General features: G+C 63.5%; 1 non-coding gene across 1 annotated transcript; it reads right to left on the reverse strand.

The window, feature by feature from the left end:
• Positions 1-580: 580 nt before the first annotated feature.
• LOC142006219 (5S ribosomal RNA) lies at positions 581-699 on the reverse strand. Its single transcript, XR_012643327.1, has one exon. It is a non-coding gene; the product is annotated as a 5S ribosomal RNA (ribosomal RNA).
• Between the last annotated feature and the right edge of the window lie 4301 nt (positions 700-5000).

Genomic DNA, 5000 nt, shown 5'->3' on the forward strand with positions numbered 1-5000 from the left:
CCAGGGCCTTCCCCGCTCTCAACAACCTCCACCCACGGTCCCCCTCCACCGGGCTTAATAGTCCACAACCGAGACCCAGGGCCTTCCCCGCTCTCAACAACCTCCACCCACGGTCCCCCTCCACCGGGCTTAATAGTCCACAACCGGGACCCAGGGCCTTCCCCGCTCTCAACAACCTCCACCCACGGTCCCCCAAGACGCACGTTCCAAGCCTTAACCCTCAGACCATCCACCCCCCGGGGGGGACCCCACACCCACCTGACCCCAACTCACTCCCACCAAAAACACCACCACCGCCACCGCCTCAACGGCCTGCCCAACCCAGCACTCCCACACACACACCTGCCCCACCAACGCTCCACACACGCTTTCTTCCCTCTCCCCGACCCGACCCAAGCCATCGCACCGCACCGGGTGAGGGCCTTAGCTTCCTCGCCCGCCCCCCCGCCCCCGACACGCAGGCAGGCAGAGGGAAAGGCCTCAGCGCCCCCCAGGACCGTCGCGCCGCCTTGGCCTCACGGCTTCCCTGCTCCCGCACGGCAGACACACGCCCCGCTCTACCCCCGCTGGGGCCAAAAGCTGCCTACGGCACCTGGGATTCCCAGGCGGTCACCCATCCAGGTACTAGCCAGGCCCGGGACGGTTTACCTTCCGAGATCGGACGAGATCGGGGGCATTCGGTCCGGTATGGCCGTAGGCCCCCGCCTCCCCGGGCTTTAGCGTCAGCAGCCTGGCCTCAGTCAGCCGGGCCCAAACAATTAACCCGGAGGCCGGGCCGAGGGAAAACTTCCTCCGAGCCGGCCCAAGGGGAAGGGAGGACGAGGACGCCGGGCCCGGGAGGTGACAGGACGTGCACGTCAGACCCGGGAAGCTGTGCGCCCCGAGGTTAACCCCCGGGCCGGGGCGGGGAGAGAAAAATGTTCTAAGTCCGGTAGGGACAGCAGGTCAACCCCGGTCCGAGGCGGGGAGAGAAATTTTCCAAGTCCGGCAGGGACAGCAGGTCAACCCCGGCCGCCGTAGCAGAGGTTGACCTGGTGTCCGATTCGCTCCCCGGGCACCAGGTCAACCTCGGGCGCTTTAGCGGAGGTTGACCTGGTGTCCGATTCGCTCCCCGGGCACCAGGTAAACCGTGGCCGCTTTCAGCGGAGGTTGACCTGGTGGCCGATCCCCTCCTCGGGCTCCAAGTCCGGCAGGGACAACAGGTCAACCCCGGTTCCGGGCGGGGAGAGAAAAATTTTCTAAGTCCGGCAGGGACAGCAGGTCAACCCCGGCCGCCGTAGCAGAGGTTGACCTGGTGTCCGATTCGCTCCCCGGGCACCAGGTCAACCTCGGGCGCTTTAGCAGAGGTTGACCTGGTGTCAGATTCGCTCCCCGGGCACCAGGTCAACCTCGGGCGCTTTAGCAGAGGTTGACCTGGTGTCCGATTCGGTCCCCGGGCACCAGGTAAACCGTGGCCGCTTTCAGCGGAGGTTGACCTGGTGGCCGATCCCCTCCTGGGGCTCCAAGTCCGGCAGGGACAGCAGGTCAACCCCGGTCCCAGGCGGGGAGAGAAAAAATTTCTAAGTCCTTCAGGGACAACAGGTCAACCCCGGTTCCGGGCGGGGAGAGAAAAATTTTCTAAGTCCGGCAGGGACAACAGGTCAACCCCGGTTCCGGGCGGGGAGAGAAAAATTTTCTAAGTCCGGCAGGGACAGCAGGTCAACCCCGGCCGCTTCAGCGGAGGTTGACCTGGTGTCCGATTCGGTCCCCGGGCACCAGGTAAACCGTGGCCGCTTTCAGCGGAGGTTGACCTGGTGGCCGATCCCCTCCTCGGGCTCCAAGTCCGGCAGGGACAGCAGGTCAACCCCGGCCGCTTTAGCAGAGGTTGACCTGGTGTCCGATTCGCTCCCCGGGCACCAGGTAAACCGTGGCCGCTTTCAGCGGAGGTTGACCTGGTGGCCGATCCCCTCCTCGGGCTCCAAGTCCGGCAGGGACAGCAGGTCAACCCCGGCCGCTTTAGCAGAGGTTGACCTGGTGTCCGATTCGCTCCCCGGGCACCAGGTAAACCGTGGCCGCTTTCAGCGGAGGTTGACCTGGTGGCCGATCCCCTCCTCGGGCTCCAAGTCCGGCAGGGACAACAGGTCAACCCCGGTCCCAGGCGGGAGAGAAAAATTTTCTAAGTCCGGCAGGGACAACAGGTCAACCCCGGTCCCAGGCTGGAGAGAAAAATTTTCTAAGTCCGGCAGGGAGAACAGGTCAACCCCGGTCCCAGGCGGCAGAGAAAAATTTTCTAAGTCCGGCAGGGACAGCAGGTCAACCCCGGTCCCAGGCTGGAGAGAAAAATTTTCTAAGTCCGGCAGGGACAGCAGGTCAACCCCGGCCGCTTTAGCAGAGGTTGACCTGGTGTCCGATTCGCTCCCCGGGCACCAGGTCAACCTCTGGCGCTTTAGCAGAGGTTGACCTGGTGTCAGATTCGCTCCCCGGGCACCAGGTCAACCTCGGTCGCTTTAGCAGAGGTTGACCTGGTGTCCGATTCGCTCCCCGGGCACCAGGTAAACCGTGGCCGCTTTTAGCGGAGGTTGACCTGGTGGCCGATTCCCTCCTCGGGCTCCAAGTCCGGCAGGGACAGCAGGTCAACCCCGGTCCCAGGCGGGGAGAGAAAAAATTTCTAAGTCCGGCAGGGACAACAGGTCAACCCCGGTCCCAGGCTGGAGAGAAAAATTTTCCAAGTCCGGCAGGGACAGCAGGTCAACCCCGGCCGCTTCAGCTGAGGTTGACCTGGTGTCCGATTCGCTCCCCGGGCACCAGGTAAACCGTGGCCGCTTTCAGCGGAGGTTTACCTGGTGGCCGATCCCCTCCTCGGGCTCCAAGTCCGGCAGGGACAACAGGTCAACCCCGGTCCCAGGCGGGAGAGAAAAATTTTCTAAGTCCGGCAGGGACAACAGGTCAACCCCGGTCCCAGGCTGGAGAGAAAAATTTTCTAAGTCCGGCAGGGACAGCAGGTCAACCCCGGCCGCTTTAGCAGAGGTTGACCTGGTGTCCGATTCGCTCCCCGGGCACCAGGTCAACCTCTGGCGCTTTAGCAGAGGTTGACCTGGTGTCAGATTCGCTCCCCGGGCACCAGGTCAACCTCGGTCGCTTTAGCAGAGGTTGACCTGGTGTCCGATTCGCTCCCCGGGCACCAGGTAAACCGTGGCCGCTTTCAGCGGAGGTTGACCTGGTGGCCGATTCCCTCCTCGGGCTCCAAGTCCGGCAGGGACAGCAGGTCAACCCCGGTCCCAGGCGGGGAGAGAAAAAATTTCTAAGTCCGGCAGGGACAACAGGTCAACCCCGGTCCCAGGCTGGAGAGAAAAATTTTCCAAGTCCGGCAGGGACAGCAGGTCAACCCCGGTCCCAGGCGGGAGAGAAAAATTTTCTAAGTCCGGCAGGGACAACAGGTCAACCCCGGTCCCAGGCGGCAGAGAAAAAATTTCTAAGTCCGGCAGGGACAACAGGTCAACCCCGGTCCCAGGCGGGAGAGAAAAATTTTCTAAGTCCGGCAGGGACAACAGGTCAACCCCGGTCCCAGGCGGCAGAGAAAAAATTTCTAAGTCCGGCAGGGACAACAGGTCAACCCCGGTACCGGGCGGGAGAGAAAAAATTTCTAAGTCCGGCAGGGACAACAGGTCAACCCCGGTCCCAGGCTGGAGAGAAAAAATTTCTAAGTCCGGCAGGGACAACAGGTCAACCCCGGTCCCAGGCGGCAGAGAAAAAATTTCTAAGTCCGGCAGGGACAACAGGTCAACCCCGGTCCCAGGCGGGAGAGAAAAATTTTCTAAGTCCGGCAGGGACAACAGGTCAACCCCGGTCCCAGGCGGGAGAGAAAAATTTTCTAAGTCCGGCAGGGACAACAGGTCAACCCCAGTCCCAGGCGGCAGAGAAAAATTTTCTAAGTCCGGCAGGGACAACAGGTCAACCCCGGTCCCAGGCTGGAGAGAAAAAATTTCTAAGTCCGGCAGGGACAACAGGTCAACCCCGGTCCCAGGCGGGAGAGAAAAAATTTCTAAGTCCGGCAGGGACAACAGGTCAACCCCGGTCCCAGGCGGGAGAGAAAAAATTTCTAAGTCCGGCAGGGACAACAGGTCAACCCCGGTCCCGGGCTGGAGAGAAAAATTTTCTAAGTCCGGCAGGGACAACAGGTCAACCCCGGCCGCTTTAGCGGAGGTTGACCTGGTGTCCGATTCGGTCCCCGGACACCAGGTCAACCTCTGGCGCTTTCAGCGAGGTTGACCTGGTGGCCGGCTGAGCTCTGGAAGTCCGAATGGGGTTGAATTTGACCCGTGCAGCCGACCTAGAGTTCCAGGCGGTCGGCCGCTTTTGTGAGTCGTTCCCGCCTGTTGCCGCTGGGGGACTTTTCACGTATAAGGTTACGACAGGTACCGGGAGAATAGTAAGAGAAGGCTTGTCTGGCTCCAGCCTTTAGAGACGTACACGTGAGAGAGACCGACCGTCGTGTGAAGGCCCTTCCCGGGGACTCGGACGAGGGACCCGGGCGGACGTCTGCGGGGACGTCTGCGGCGGTTCGGGGTGTCGTCTCGGGCCCGATCCTCCGGAGAGGGGGCTCTCGAGGGAGGCTCGGCGCACGTCCGCGGGGACGGCCGCCGGGAGCGAGGCCCCGCTCCTCCTTCCGATCGATGGGGCGCTCGCGGACGAGACGGAGAGGGCCCTTCGCGGGCCGGCACCCTTCCCGCGGCGGGCAGGGATCGCGCCGGTGTTCAGGCGGACCTGGGACCCTGCTCCTCCTTCTCTTCCGCACCCGTGCTTGGAGGGACGTTCCCCGGCAGGGGGGGGACCCCTTCCACCCCACGGGGGCTCGTCGGGCAACGGGCGCGGGCCCGTCCCACGGCCCCCTCGTGCGCTGCGTCCTTGACGGGGCGGGTCGGCGGTCCGAGCCGCCACCCCCCCTCCGGCTGTCCATCCGCTTCGGTCGGGCGAGGCCGAGCGGCACCGTCAGCCCACCCAGGGGTCCGAAAGCCCGGCCC

This window comes from Carettochelys insculpta, unplaced genomic scaffold, assembly GCF_033958435.1.
Source record: "Carettochelys insculpta isolate YL-2023 unplaced genomic scaffold, ASM3395843v1 scaffold_0043, whole genome shotgun sequence".
In the NCBI taxonomy this organism is placed as follows: domain Eukaryota; kingdom Metazoa; phylum Chordata; order Testudines; family Carettochelyidae; genus Carettochelys; species Carettochelys insculpta.